This window comes from Podarcis pityusensis, assembly GCF_964106645.2.
Source record: "Podarcis pityusensis genome assembly, chromosome: 2".
In the NCBI taxonomy this organism is placed as follows: Eukaryota; Metazoa; Chordata; class Lepidosauria; order Squamata; family Lacertidae; genus Podarcis; species Podarcis pityusensis.
The window spans coordinates 106,357,644-106,372,067 of NC_138029.1; the positions used below are offsets into that span (position 1 = coordinate 106,357,644).

The 14,424-nt window shown below is 45.8% G+C and overlaps 1 pseudogene across 1 annotated transcript; it reads right to left on the reverse strand.

Annotated features, from left to right (window-relative positions):
* Window positions 1-264: 264 nt before the first annotated feature.
* LOC308471621 (epidermal differentiation-specific protein pseudogene) lies at window positions 265-3,449 on the reverse strand (annotated as a pseudogene). Its single transcript has one exon. The product of its transcript is annotated as an epidermal differentiation-specific protein pseudogene (transcript).
* Window positions 3,450-14,424: the final 10,975 nt, after the last annotated feature.

Below are 14,424 nucleotides of genomic sequence, written 5' to 3' on the forward strand. Positions count from 1 at the left end.
AGAGATGGGTGCAAGTGAGCACTTTTATATTGCCAGGAACAAAGAATGCTATGCTCTCCAACATTCCTGAGATGAAAATAGGGGCATTTCTCACTAACCTCCCCCCCCCCCAAAAAGGATGAGTGCCACCACCACATGGAACACAGCACACTTTCCATTATCCTGAGAAAAACCCTTAATCCCCATTTAATTTTATTGTTTTGTAGTTTTACAAAAAGAAAAAACACACACATGCCAATAAATAAATTTTAGAAAGGGTCAAGATTAGATGCGGATGCACGAAGCACTTTTATTTTATTTTAAATCAAGACTCCTTGTGCTCCTCTCCTCCTTTCTTCCTGGAAAGCAGACGGCAGAGAAAAATCTCAGTTCTTTTTGACCAGGGGTGGCGAACCTGTGGTCTTCCAGATACAGCTCCCATCAGCCCCAGACCAGCATAACCAGTGGCCTGGGATCATGGGAGTTGTAGTCCAACACTATTGGGTGGGCCAGAAGTTGCCCAATCCTGTTTCAGACCCGTTGCTACCCAGTATGACAGTGAAGTTGTTTCTCCCAAGCAGATGCATGGTCAAAGAAACAAACAAACCAGAGAATCCTAGAATTGACAGGTGACCATGAAGCGTCTTCTGTAACCTGTGCTCACTTGCTCGAACCATTAGGATTTGGTTTTATTGCCTTCAGTGCTGATGTGGTGCACCTTAAATGCTCATGCTCTTCACCTCTGGTGCAACCAGACATCCTGGATGATGTACAGTGGTACCTTGGTTCTCAAATGCCTTGGTCCTCCAACAACTTGGAACCCAAACACTGTAAACCCGGAAGGAAGTGTTCCAGCTTGCGAACTTTTTTCAGAAGCCAAATGTGCTCCGTTTTACGATACGATACGATATCTTTATTGTCATTGTCCCATACAGAACAATGAAACTGAAAAATCTACATAAGCCATTCAAAAACCCCTAAAAACTCTGAAACCCCATTTTAAAATACAATATACTATAGAGACTCCTTATGCTGCGTTTAGAACCAGAATTTGCATTTTGAGTGTTACACTGAGGTCTGTCTGTTTTTGCTATTTATTTTGCATTTTTGTTTTGCAGCTCTTTTTTGTATTGTTCTTGTGACTGTGTGGAACCCAGTTCAGCTACTGATTGATTGATTGTATGACTGCAGTACATTGTTTATTGCTTTCATTTTATGGATCAACGGTCTCATCAGATAGTAAAATTAATGTTAAGTTGGTGTTTTAGGGGTTGTTTTTCAAAGTCTGGAACGGATTAATCCATTTTGCATTACTTTCTATGGGAAGGCACGCCTTGGTTTTGGAAGGCTTTGGTTTTGGAATGGACCTCCGGAACGGATGAAGTTTGAGAACCAAGGTACCACTGTAGTCCATTTCTTTGGGTAGGTAAAGTCATTGGAAATTGCTTTATCCTGAGTCATCACTCCATCTAGCCCAGTATTACCCCTACAATGACTGGCAATAGCCCTCCAGAGCTTCAGCCGAAATCCTTGCCCAGCCCTGTTGTCTGGCAATGCCAGGAATTGAACCTGGGACCGTCTGCATCCAAAGCACGGGCTCTGTCTCCTGAGCTATGGTCCTTTTTCTTGGTCCTGCCACCTTTGACCTAGATAGCCTTGCTGCTATTCTGCTGCTGCTACTCTAGGACTGGTACTGGAAAGCCCAGGATTAAAGAGATGCCTCAACTAATCTTCCTCCAAGGTGGACCATTCCCTGACCATCTCCTGCCAGATAAGCATAAATATACTGGGAGATGTTTGTGGAGAGGCAGTTCAGTAGACTCCTTCTTGGCTTTGTTATTGTCTGCTGGAACATCCTTGAGAGAAGACTTGAGTCGTTATTCGTTTATTCGTTTATTTACATTTTGTTAGTCAACCTCATGTGTTTTTCAACGTGGAAGTTGCCCTCTGAACTACCACAGTAGCTTACTCCCATGCAATGCTATCTTCAACCCTTCTCTAAACCAACCCTACAAACCCAGAAACCATCACCGTGCCCAGCGATAACAGCCTAGCAGGGACGCAGAACCTGTGGCCACCCAGACGTTGCAGGTCTACAACTCCCATCATCCCCTGCCTGCTGGTTTTGCCAGCTGAGGAGGATGAGGGTTGGGAGTCCAGTCACACCTGGAGGCCACAGGTCCCACACCCTTGAAATAAGCCTTTCCCCTTCACCCGCAGAGTATGATATGGGAGTGGCCACCCCACTGAGGTCCTCGAGCAACACCCAAAAAGCTCATTCAGGCAGGGGTGTAGGATCTCTCCCCAGATGTTCCTGGTTCAGGCTGAGCCTGGGAATGCTCCCTTGTTTCCACACGAGAAGGTTTGGTGAAGGCGTCCCCCTGCGCTGCTGAGGCAGGCTTCATGGTGTACCTGGTGCTGATGGTGCGGCCAGACACACACCGGTACTCTGCATGCTCTTTCCTTTCCTTCCCATTCTGGCAGATGGTCAGCTCCACCGGCACCGAGGTGGTGGTCTCCTTCTTGACCACGTGGATCGTGAGCTGGGTGCAAGGAGGGATCTTGGCAGGCAACATAACCTCCACCTTCTCGCTGGTGGTGGTCGACTCGTGCTTCCCTTTCTCCACCGCCAAGACGTTGGCACCTCCCACGGTGACCTGGAAGGAGAAGCCGAGCTTCAGGGACGTGGTGTTGCTGAAGTGGAAGCTCTGGATGACGGTGGCGTTGTACTCCCGGCAAGTGTTGGCGGTGAACGCTTGTTCGTACTCAGTGCAATTGGTTCCCACAATCTCATCGATCAGAACGTCCTTCTCGTCCTCCACTTTCTTCTGGTCCCACAGGAGTTTGGCGGTGACGATGGGGCGGCCGGCCTGCAGGGGGCGCAAGTGGGACAAGCTGTCGTCAAAGTCGAGCTCTGTTTTGTAGTCGTGGACACGCTCCCCGGGCCAGGCGATGTGGTACCACCCGCCACGGTTCGGGTGCTTATACAGGAGCCAGGCGCCACTCTGCACCACGTGGGAAGAGACCCGGTCGTTGAAGTAGCCGTAGGTGAGGTTGGTTTCTTCCTTCACCACTTTCTTCTGTCCCTCATAGTTGGGGAGTTCGTAGAGGGTGATCTGGGGGTCGGAGAGATCGTAGTGGACCAGCCGGAGGGAGGAGATTTTGTTGTTCTTATCAATCTCTGCGTAATCCCCTTCCTCAAAAGCAAAGCCATCGCCCTCAAACTTGGAGGCTTTGTAGGCGACCCAAGGCTGCCCAATCACCTTCAGGGAGGAGATGCAATCACCAAAATCCAGGGCGTGAAGGTCAGGGATGTCGCAGGTGAACTCTTTGCTGAGCCCCTGAAAATTGGCCTTGTCGTACACAATTATCTTGTTCACACTGGGCTGTCTGGCAGACATCGCAACCTCTGCAGGAGCGTCTCCCATGGCAAATGGGAGTCAGAAACGGTGGTGTTGCCCAAGTATCCACTGCGAGAAGGGAAAGGGGAAAGATTTACTTTCTTGGTTCGATTGTACCAATTTCACATGGAAACAAAGACCTTTGCATGCATCTGCATGGGGCGACTTTTCTCCCTCTTCCTCCAAATCCTTCTAAAAATAATAATCTTATGTTTTTGGTGAAAATAGAGCCGCATTCATGCCATACATTGAAAGCATTATGATACTACTTTAAACACTATTGCCTTCCCTCAAGGAATTCTGGGAGCTGTGGTTTGTTAAAGTTGTTAGGAGATCCCTATTCCCCTCACAATTCCCAGAGTTCCTTGTGAAAAGAAGAGGACTGCTAAACTACTCTGTGAGGGGAATAGGGATCTCCTAACAACTCTCAGTACCTTTAACAAACTACAACTCCCAGAATGCTTTGGGGGAAGCCACAAGTGTTTAAAGTAGTATCATAATGCTTTCAATGTATGGCGTGAATGTGGCCTTAGTCCTCACCCCTAACTGAAATACAGTGGTACCTCAGGTTAAGTACTTAATTCGTTCCGGAGGTCTGTTCTTAACCTGAAATTGTTCTTAACCTGAAGCACCACTTTAGCTAATGGGGCCTCCTGCTGCCGCCCCGCCACCGGAGCACAATTTCTGTTCTTATTCTGAAGCAAAGTTCTTAACCTGAGGTAATATTTCTGGGTTAGCGGAGTCTGTAACCTGAAGCATATGTAACCTGAAGCGTATGTAACCTGAGGTACCACTGTACACCCATTTGTAACTGAAATGTACAAAAGTGCAAAAGCCCTCATCTGTTGTTACCTTTGCCACCATTCCCACCCAACTGTCGTTGTCTTTTTCCGTTGTCAGTAGACAGACAGGATTAAGATATTTTACGGTGCAGCAGCATCTAGGCTCATTGTACCATAAACTGAGATTACATTTCAAACTGTCCTCTCCATTCAGTACATGCATCAAACTTTCTTCTGTCAACATACCAGATCTAAACAGTTTCCATGGACTTAAAAAAAGAGATCAACCAGCCAAGATGACACACAAATTAACATATCATTGAAGTGAAGCCAATAGTATTGATGGGAGAGAAATTTGATTAAGTTCTCATGCAAAGGCAAATCTACCTAATACACAAATCAAAACACATTCATCCTCTGAAAATTCACGCTTCTCTGAATTTTGCAACACAGCTCTTGGCTGAGGAACGTGTGCAAGTATGTGAATGCTAAAGTGTGCATTGAAATGCATATATTAGTGAAATAACAGGCAAAAATGCATTGTTTTGGGGAACATTTTGGAGGTCCCAGGTCACAAGGTGGTTAGATTGGTCTCAACTAGGTACAGGGCCTTTTCGGTACTGGCCCCGACTTGGTGGAACGCTCTGTCACAAGAGACTAGGGCCCTGTGGGACTTGACATCTTTCCGCAGGGCCTGCAAGACAGAGCGGTTCCGCCTGGCCTTTGGTTTGGACTCAGTCTGACCCTCATGTTTCCCTCCCCTTATGGTTTTGATCTATGGGCTACTTTTAAAATGAGGCTGCATTTTAAATTGCATTTTAACCTGTATTTTAAATTGGGTTTTTTTTCCTATTATGTTTTTACTGTAATTTTAATGGTGTTAGCCATCCTGAGCCCGGCTCTGGCCGGGGAGGGCGGGGTATAAATAAAATTTGTTGTTGTTGTTGTTGTTAACATTGCAAAAATATGTATATTATGAGAAAATTATACTAATATGCTGGCGAATGTCCATGTTGACTTATAAATAAATAAATAAATAAATCACAAACTCGAGGAAACAGGAAACTGAGAGAAACTGAAATGGTCAGTTTCACCCATTCCTAGCCCACAAATACTGATCGGATGGCTCAATGCACAGAAATAATAAAATAATTATTTTTTAAAATGTGGATGCTAAATAATTGCTGGTTTCACAGCTAAGAGCAGTTGGGCGTTCCCTTTAGCAGAGCTGGCGAGGATGGGCCCTGCGTCCAATTATTGGGACCAAATCAAGGCGTGTGTAGAAAGGGGATGCGGGTGGCGCTGTGGGTTAAACCACAGAGCCTAGGGCTTGCCGATCAGAAGGTTGGCGGTTCGAATCCCTGTGAGGGGGTCAGCTCCCGTTGCTCGGTCCCAGCTCCTGCCAACCTAGCAGTTCAAAAGCACGTCAAAGTGCAAGTAGATAAATAGGTACCACTCCGGCGGGAAGGTATACGGCATTTCGGTGCGCTGCTCTGGTTCGCCAGAAGCAGCTTAGTCATGCTGGCCGCATGACCCGAGAGCTGTATGCCGGCTCCCTCGGCCAATAAAGTGAGATGAGCGCTGCAACCCCAAAGTCGGCCATGACTGGACCTAATGGTCAGGGGTCCCTTTACCTTTAGAAAGTGGAGAGACACATATTTTCTCTCCTGCTTTCCTAATGCTAGAACTTTTTTTGCTATCTAACGAAGCTTTGTGCCATCTCATGAAACATTGGAAGTTTCAGGACAGACCTCTGTACTCACTCCTGCAATGGCTCTGTCCTCCGTCCACATTTGGAGGCAACGCACCTTTGAAAACCAGCAATCTTGCCTGCAGGAAGAGTGCTGTCGCACTCAGGATCTGCTTACAGGCTTCTTGTGGACAAGGGTGAGAAGAGGAAGCTGGGCTTGACAGGCCAGTGGTACCTCTGGTTACTTACTTAATTTGTTCCGGAGGTCCGTTCTTAACCGAAAACTGTTCTTAACCTGAAGCACCACTTTAGCTAATGGGGCCTCCTGCTGCTGCCACGCCGCAGGAGCACAATTTCTGTTCTCATCCTGAAGCAAAGTTCTTAACCTGAGGTACTATTTCTGGGTTAGCGGAGTCTGTAACCTGAAGCGTATGTAACCTGAAGCGTATGTAACCCGAGGTACCACTGTATAAGCTTCTGCTTCACAGCCCCGTTTAGGGAAGCTTTTAATGTTTAATAGGTTATTGTATTTTAATACAGTGGTACCTCGGGTTACATATGCTTCAGGTTACAGACTCCACTAACCCAGAAATATTACCTCGGGTTAAGAACTTTGCTTCAGGATGAGAACAGAAATCGCGCCGTGGCAGCGGGAGGCCCCATTAGCTAAAGTGGTGCTTCAGGTTAAGAACAGTTTCAGGTTAAGAACGGACCTCTGGAACGAATTAAGTTCTTAACCCGAGGTACCACTGTCATTCTGTTCTTATGCTATGCTGCTTTTTAAAAAATCTAAATTACTGAGCTGTCAAGGAAGCAGCAGGGTTGTGGCGCAGGCAGGGAGACACTTTTGTGCTATATCTAATGATCAGGTAGGGTTGCTCTGTTTCCAAACGTAAAGACCAGAACACCCTGAAAGTTGTTTCCCCCCCCAAAAGAAACCACTTAAATTGTTGAGCAAAAAAAAAAAAAAAGAGGATTTTTTTTTTATTGACTTGCCTAAGATGCAGACGTCAATCCTGCTTTTGAAATCCCAGTAATGTCTGGGACAATCCAGACGTCTGGCAGCCCTATGATTAAGACTACTGAGCATGGGAGGAGAAGGGTAGTCAAGTAATGACTAGCAAATCGTTCAAAATTGCCTCTTGAGGGGACTGCATAGGAGTCAGGAAGGAGGTAAAGGCTTACTAGCTGTTGCGAACGGCTCACTATCACCTTCTTGAGAGTTTCCTGGAACATTTGGTTGGCCATTTTGGGGAGACCAAAAGGCTGCACTTGGTACACACTCTTGGCTGTTCTTCCCATTTTCTAAAAGGATCCTGTCCGCTATAACCCTGTAGCAATGATGCAGCCGAATACATTTCACCAGAGAGGAAGGTGATCTGAGCCTTGTGACAGATGTGAACCCGTTCCCCCTGTATTGCAATGCTTGGATTGAAACAGTCTGGATATCTTCTGTGTTGCCACTTCGGCTACAGACACAGCACACTTCTGAAGCACCTTTAAATCTCTCCCCTCCCAGAAAGGAATAATGGGAACTGCAGCTTATTCCTGGCACAGAACTACAGTTCCCAGCACCCTTAAAGGTAAAGGGACCCCTGACCATTAGGTCCAGTCATGGCCGACTCTGGGGTTGCAGCACTCATCTCGCTTCATTGGCCGAGGAAGCTGGTGTACAGCTTCTGGGTCATGTGGCCAGCATGACTAAGCCGCTTCAGGCGAACCAGAGCAGCACATGGAAACGCTGTATACCTTCCCGCCGGAGCAGTACCTATTTATCTACTTGCACTTTGACATGCTTTCGAACTGCTAGGTTGGCAGGAGCTGGGACCGAGCAACGGGAACTCACCCCGTCACGGGGATTTGAACCGCCGACCTTCTGATCGGCAAGTCCTAGGCTCTGTGGTTTAAGCCACAGCGCCACCCGCGTCCCTTAGCAAACTATAATTCCCATGATTCTTTGGGGCAGACGCTGCTTTAAATGTATGTTGTTTGCAAAGCCATGTAGATTTACAACCCAATAAGCTTAGGGCTCCAAGGAAGAAACCAACCTACACTTTCGCAGATGTTGAACGCTCAACGTATCAGAGCCAGTTTCACCTATTACATTACCAATGTTAGCCGCGCGGCACCCCTGAACTCAGGACTCCAGTTAATTTCTAGGTGGAAAGAAGTGAGGCCGAATGCCATCCCCCACCCCTTGCTTTGGGTCAACAGATGCAAACGCAGAACCCAATTTATTGCACCCCTTTTAAGTTTTGGAAAATGTAAGCGCCTTGTGTGGGAGAACATGGGCATGTCACAAGATGCAGAAATTGGGATATGATCACGGTAGTGAAGCATTCAGACAACCATGTCTCCCTTGATTCAGAGGACTATAACAGAACTACAGTCGTACCTTGGTTTTCAAACAGCTTACTTCTCGAACGTTTTGGCTCCCAAAAGCCACAAACCCGGAAGTGACTGTTCTGGTTTGCAAACTATTTTTGGAAGCCAAATGTCCAATGGGGCATCTGCAGCTTCTAATGGGCTGCAGGAGCTTCCTGCAGCCAATCAGAAGCCGTGCCTTGGTTTCCAAACGTTTTGGAAGTCGAACGGACTTCCGGAACGGATTCCGTTCGACTTCCGAGGTACGACTATACTTCCCCCCCCCAAGCCACTACACACCAAAAAATGTATCATATTTATCCATAGCCTTTTAACAAATTTGTTGTGGCATTTTTTGTGTGTGGAACAGAGCCTTTTTGAAGTACAGTGGTACCTCGGGTTACATCTGCTTCAGGTTACATACACTTCAGGTTACAGACTCCGTTAACCCAGAAATAGTGCTTCAGGTTAAGAACTTTGTTTCAGGATAAGAACAGAAATTGTGCTCCGGCAGTGCGGCAGCAGCAGGAGGCCCTATTAGCTAAAGTGGTGCTTCAGGTTAAGAACAGTTTCAGGTAAAGAACGGACCTCCAGAACAAATTAAGTACTTAACCTGAGGTACCACTGTAAACAATATAAGTGACATAAAATATTCCTAGGACACATTCACACAACCGCAGAAAATGCAGGTTACGTGGCTGCACAGGTAAACCCAACTCAACCTCATGCTGAGCACATGCCCCAAAACAATATTTACTGCACCGATGCTCTTGGCTACTTTCCACTGACTCGGGAAATGTGTGTTAGGTTTCGAGCTGGATAAGTTCATGAGCAATGACCTGACTACTTCCCTGGATGAGCAGCAGATTCCTCACCCTGCTTGAGTTTCCAACATGCCAATTTGGGTGTATGAGTAAACCAAGCCATCTTCGTGGCACTATCCACCTTGGCTGGTTCTCACCCGAGGGCGCCAAGAAAGCCTGGCGAGGCAACTTATGGTAGTTTGAAACAGGTCATCAAGTAATAAACCTAATGACTGCAGGATTAGTATGCCCCAAACTCCCACTTGGTTCCCTGTCCCAGAGGCTCAGAGTCAAGCATGAGGCAGGCAATGGGTATGCCACAACAGCAGCAAGAATACTCATTGCAAAGTATTGGAAGACACAAGAACTTCCCACACTGGAGGAATGGCAGATGAAAATGATGGACTACATGGAATTGGCGGAAATGACTGGCAGAATCCGTGACCAGGGAGAAGAGTCGGTGGAAGAAGATTGGAAGAAATTCAAAGACTATTTACAGAAATATTGCAAAATTAATGAATGTTAGAATGATGTTGGATTGAAGTTAAGTGGTTTCTAGCTGTACAGGCACAAAAGAATATGGAAAAATTGGTTTTTAATATGTAAAATGTAAAATTTAAAGTTACAATATATCAAGATTAAAGATTAGGATTAAAAAGGAGGGAAAGGAATTGTTGGATTAACATATTTAATTAGAATACAAAAGAGGGAGGTAAGAGGAGGTCCGGGAAACAAGTAAACGTAAAAGAAGTGAGGAAAAGATGAAATTGTTTTTAATTGTTTTTTCCTTTTTTCTTTTGTATTTTTTCTTTTCATTGTTAATTTTTTCTTTACTAATGTGATTTTTTTTTCTTTGAAACTTTAATAAATATTATTAAAAAAAAAAAAAAGAGGCAGGCAATGGGTTTGTAAAACAGCAGAAAGGAAGACCAAACTGAAGTTACTAAGTGCTCCCACCACCAGGCACCTACGTCTTCCTCTCCCATCTATCGTTGTGTTTTAACTGTTGTAATAATAACGATAACACCACTGGTTCTCTCGGTTTTCCATTTTTCCAATATCAAATTCAGTTTTCCACATTCCAGCAGCAAGTTTGCAATTAAGAAAAATAACCCTCTTGAAAATCCATCAGTGTTTTAGATTGATTTTCTCCCATTTCGGGGTAGCTTTGACTAATGTAACACATTCTGGCAAGCAATTTTCATGAGCATATTCATTTTCATGCAGGACTTTCCCTAATATTTTTTTTTGGGGGGGGGTAAAACATCGGTTGGATGAGTGCATTGCAAAATTCAGATACATGCAAATTTCAAAAGGATGGTTAAGTTTCAGTTCAAATCTCAAATGCAGATTTGATAGATTCACCTTTGAATGCGAACTGAGTTGAGTTTCTCCTCGATCCCTACTTCCAATATACTATTTGAAATTATAGTTGTGGGTGTGTGTGGACCAATTCTTTTCCCACTCTCTCCCTCTTCCTTTCACTTTCAAGTAACTACACAACAATGCAGAGAGCTTCTCAATGAGGTGGCAGTGAACTATAGCTGGTTCGGTTAATTTCTCTGCAGCCAAAGAGCAAAATTATTATTATTTTTTTTTTAAGTTTAAAAAAATATTTCCTGCATTTAACAAAGGCTCAAGATACTGGTTTCCTAAGCTTCTTTCGCTAAAATGATACACAAACATAATCACTCCCTCTAATACCAAACTCAGGGTGGGGTGGGTGCCGACAAAACTGTATCTAAAATAGCACCACCGAGAAGCAGAAGGGTGGTATAAGCACGCTCAGAGGAACACGAAGTTTGCATTATTATTATTATTTTAAATTGGGATGGGTGAGGACCAAGCTTGCTCAGGAGTCATGGTTAAAGTAAAATTGTCTGTTTGCACACTGTGCTTGTAAATTGTAAACAGTGCTGAAAACCCTAATAAGCTATAGATAACAAAAACAGAAAATGGGGGTGGGTGGGGTGAAAGATTCCACCCTAGAGAATGACATAGCTGGATGGCGGAACCGCAAACAGAGCATTCCTGTTAGGTGAGGCTACCCTGCAACATTTTGTTGCAGATCCCACTCGTATGTCCTGTTTTTAGGGCTTATATCCCTGTGCTGTTCTCCCTCTCTTCTGCGGTACACATTGCCCAAGTGTTCTGAATGCTGTGAAAGCTGAAAACCAGAATGATCTACATCAAGGAGAACATTTCCGCGCATGTCAAAAGTTGACACAGAACAGTGATTAAGCCCATCACCTACAAACTAGAAGCTGCTGGTCCAAATCTCAGCAGCGATCTTAATGTGGGAGGGAGCATGCAAAACTTGGCATCTCAGCTCTTTCACCCTGCGCTCAAAGCATAGCTGTCAACCTTCCCTTTTTTTGCAGGAAATTCCCTTATTCCAGCGCCGTTTCCCGCTGCTATCCCGGATTGTTGGATATCCCGTAAACTATCCCCAGGACAGGTGAGGCTGCTGATCCCTTATTTTCAAATCTGAAAGTTGACAGCTATGGCTCAAAGAATGAATCGAGATTACTCTAATATTGTACTCTATGAATCAGAGAAAAAATAAAAAAATGCAAATGGCTGGGTAAATTTGGATGGTTCCTTTGCTGCGGAGTAAGCGATCCTGCGTGAAAATCACCAGGCTGAATTAGCCAGACTGTTAGCAACCCACCACAAAGTTTGCAGGAAACCCTCTCCCCACCCTTAAACCCCATTTTAGGTAGGTGGCGTGGCTTACCCGAGACGACTGGCATCAACAGCTTTGTGCCTTAAAAAATGACAGTCCCAGCACAAGAAGTGTTTATATCCCCGTGTTACAAACACACCCCTTTTAAATGGGGCGTTGAAGGCTGGGCTTTGATCTTGTCAGGACCTGAAGAGCAAAACTACAGGTTTTATCTGCCTCACGCCAACAGCAGACACATCCCACACATCTCGGGGAGCCAGATTCTCCCTCGCCCTGGGCGTGCAACAATCGTGTCACACAAACTCTTGGCCACTTCCTTAGCAGGGCGACTACCACAGATTGCGGTAGGCTTGGCTTGTGACCTCGTCCCAACTTTTCCACCCCTCCCACCGGATGCTACCCCAGCGAAGGCTCTAGGGACAACTCCCTCAGCTTCATCAACCTGTGTGCAACCACAGATGATTAAGAACAGGTTGAATCAGTCTCAAAAGCTTGTGCAACTCCAAGTCAATCGCTGCAGCTGTTTCCAGGTGTTCTTGCAACACCGCCAGTTAATTCCCTTCACACCCTTGGGAAGGTTTACCACTGCAACTTTGAAGGAAGCAGGAAAGGCTTCACGCAGACTTCCAGGTTGCAAGAGACCAAACTTGCTAGCCCAGAGTTTGGTCAGAGCACATCAAGCTTTCCCGTGCTATGAATTACAGCGTGACATGGCGCTTAGGGTGTCAGGCAAGGGATCGGGAGACCTGGGTTCAAATCCTCACTCGGGCACAAAGTTCACCAGGTGACCTTGAGCCAACCACCACGCCTCAACCCAACCTCCATTTCTTGGTGTCATTCGAACTCAATGCAAGGGTGCTCCTCAGCTGCAAAGCAACCCTTAAACTCATATACCCACAGCTTTGATATGGTGGCGGCGGATTATAAATTAAACAAGCTATAGCTTAAGACCCCACTCTCTTAAGGCCCCCCAAAAAAAAACTAAAGGGGGGGGAAAGCTGAATGTACATTTCCAAAATATAACAAACAAATAAAATGAAACCTACACACAGCAACAGTGTTTTGTGTTGTGTAGGCCCCTATAATGTAAGTAATGGGCCCCGCCTGCTAGCCTGCTCCCTAAAATATCACTGGTTTGCTCATTTCTAGATATAGGGTGCCTACATTCTGCATGTGCAAATGGCTTCAGATACCTATTAGGTCCATAAATTACCATATAGCATATATTCAACACAAAAAACAGCGACAATTTGTTGTTGACAAAGGACAGCTGGACATATAAAGGGCCCCATTAATACCTTCAGTAGCTTAGGGCCTCATCAAACCTAAATCCAGCCCTGCCAGAAATTCAGAGCGCTGCGATTGATCAACTGCGCGTAAGAACGAAAGACAAGATTTGCTTCTTTTTTCTTATAAAAAGTTTATTTAATCCCGGAAAGGGGCTTGGTAGATGATGGAGCCCACGACGGGCGAGGCACTGTGTCATGTGGTTGCACAAATGTGCACGGGAGGCAGTAACAAAATTCACACACACACACAAATCCACAGATATGGAAATCAAATCCTGAACTGGCATATAAATAATTCTTCAGCAACATTGCTCAGAGGTAGCAGGCTCAGAAAGCGATGCTGGCATTTTCCCAGGCTGGAATCTGACGGCTCCCATCTCCCTTGGCTAACACTCTGCTTGTGTCAGTATGCCTAAGGCAGTATTAGAAACCATTGCAAGGCTGGCTCAACTCACCAGGGGTCTCACACTGGTGTGCGCGCGCAGAGATCTACACAGGCACTTGCTGGCTCGCCCCTGAGGGATGTATGCTTTATTCTGGCAAGGGAAGCATCGTCCTCAGTGTGCGTGTGAGGGGGGAATAGTCTCGTTGCCACACTGAGCCCTGGAAACACCTGCAAAAGGTTTCTTCACTGCTTCCCAAACGTCTTCAGGATAGTGGGTTGAGCTCTCGCTCTCCTTTCCAATGTAAGAACTGGAAAAAGGAAGCTACCCCTGGATCTTGAACACGGTGTGGCATCATGCAAGACCCTTGACTCTTTCGTACTGCAGAGGGGCAGGTTTGTGACCAGCACGCAATAGGTTTGCTTCTTAAGGCTGGCTGTGATTTGTGGATACCTGGCTAACGAGGACATAACTAGATGAGCATCCAGGGCCACCTCACACCGTGTGTTTAAAGCACTATGATACCACCATGGTTTCCCCCCAAAAGAATTCTGGGAGCAGCAGTTTAAGGGGTGGAGAGAGTTGTTCAGAAACCACTAGTCCCTTCACAGCGATTAAATCCCTCTTCATAGGAAACTCTGGGAACTGTAGGGGAATTGGGGGTGGAACAACTCTCAGGACCCTTAAACTGCAGCTCACAGGATTCTCTGGAAAAAGCCATGAATGTTTATAAGCATATCACGGTGCTTGAAATACACAGCGTGAATTTGGCCTAAGTCAATTCACCATTGTCAGATTTAGTGGCCCCTGGCGCTAATATCTGCCTCTCCTCCTGTGATTTGGCAAAAATAAATTCTACAGTGATCGGAGGAGACTTGGGCTAAGAGAAGGGCGTTGATCCACCACTCAGGCTTGAATCTGCCAGAGGCTGGGCCCCACTAGCTATCCTTAAAAATACATATCCCAGATCCTCTCTGGGGCCAATGCAAAGAGCTGACAAAGGCCCTGTCAGCACTCTTTCGAAGAACAACCTCCCATTAAAAAGAC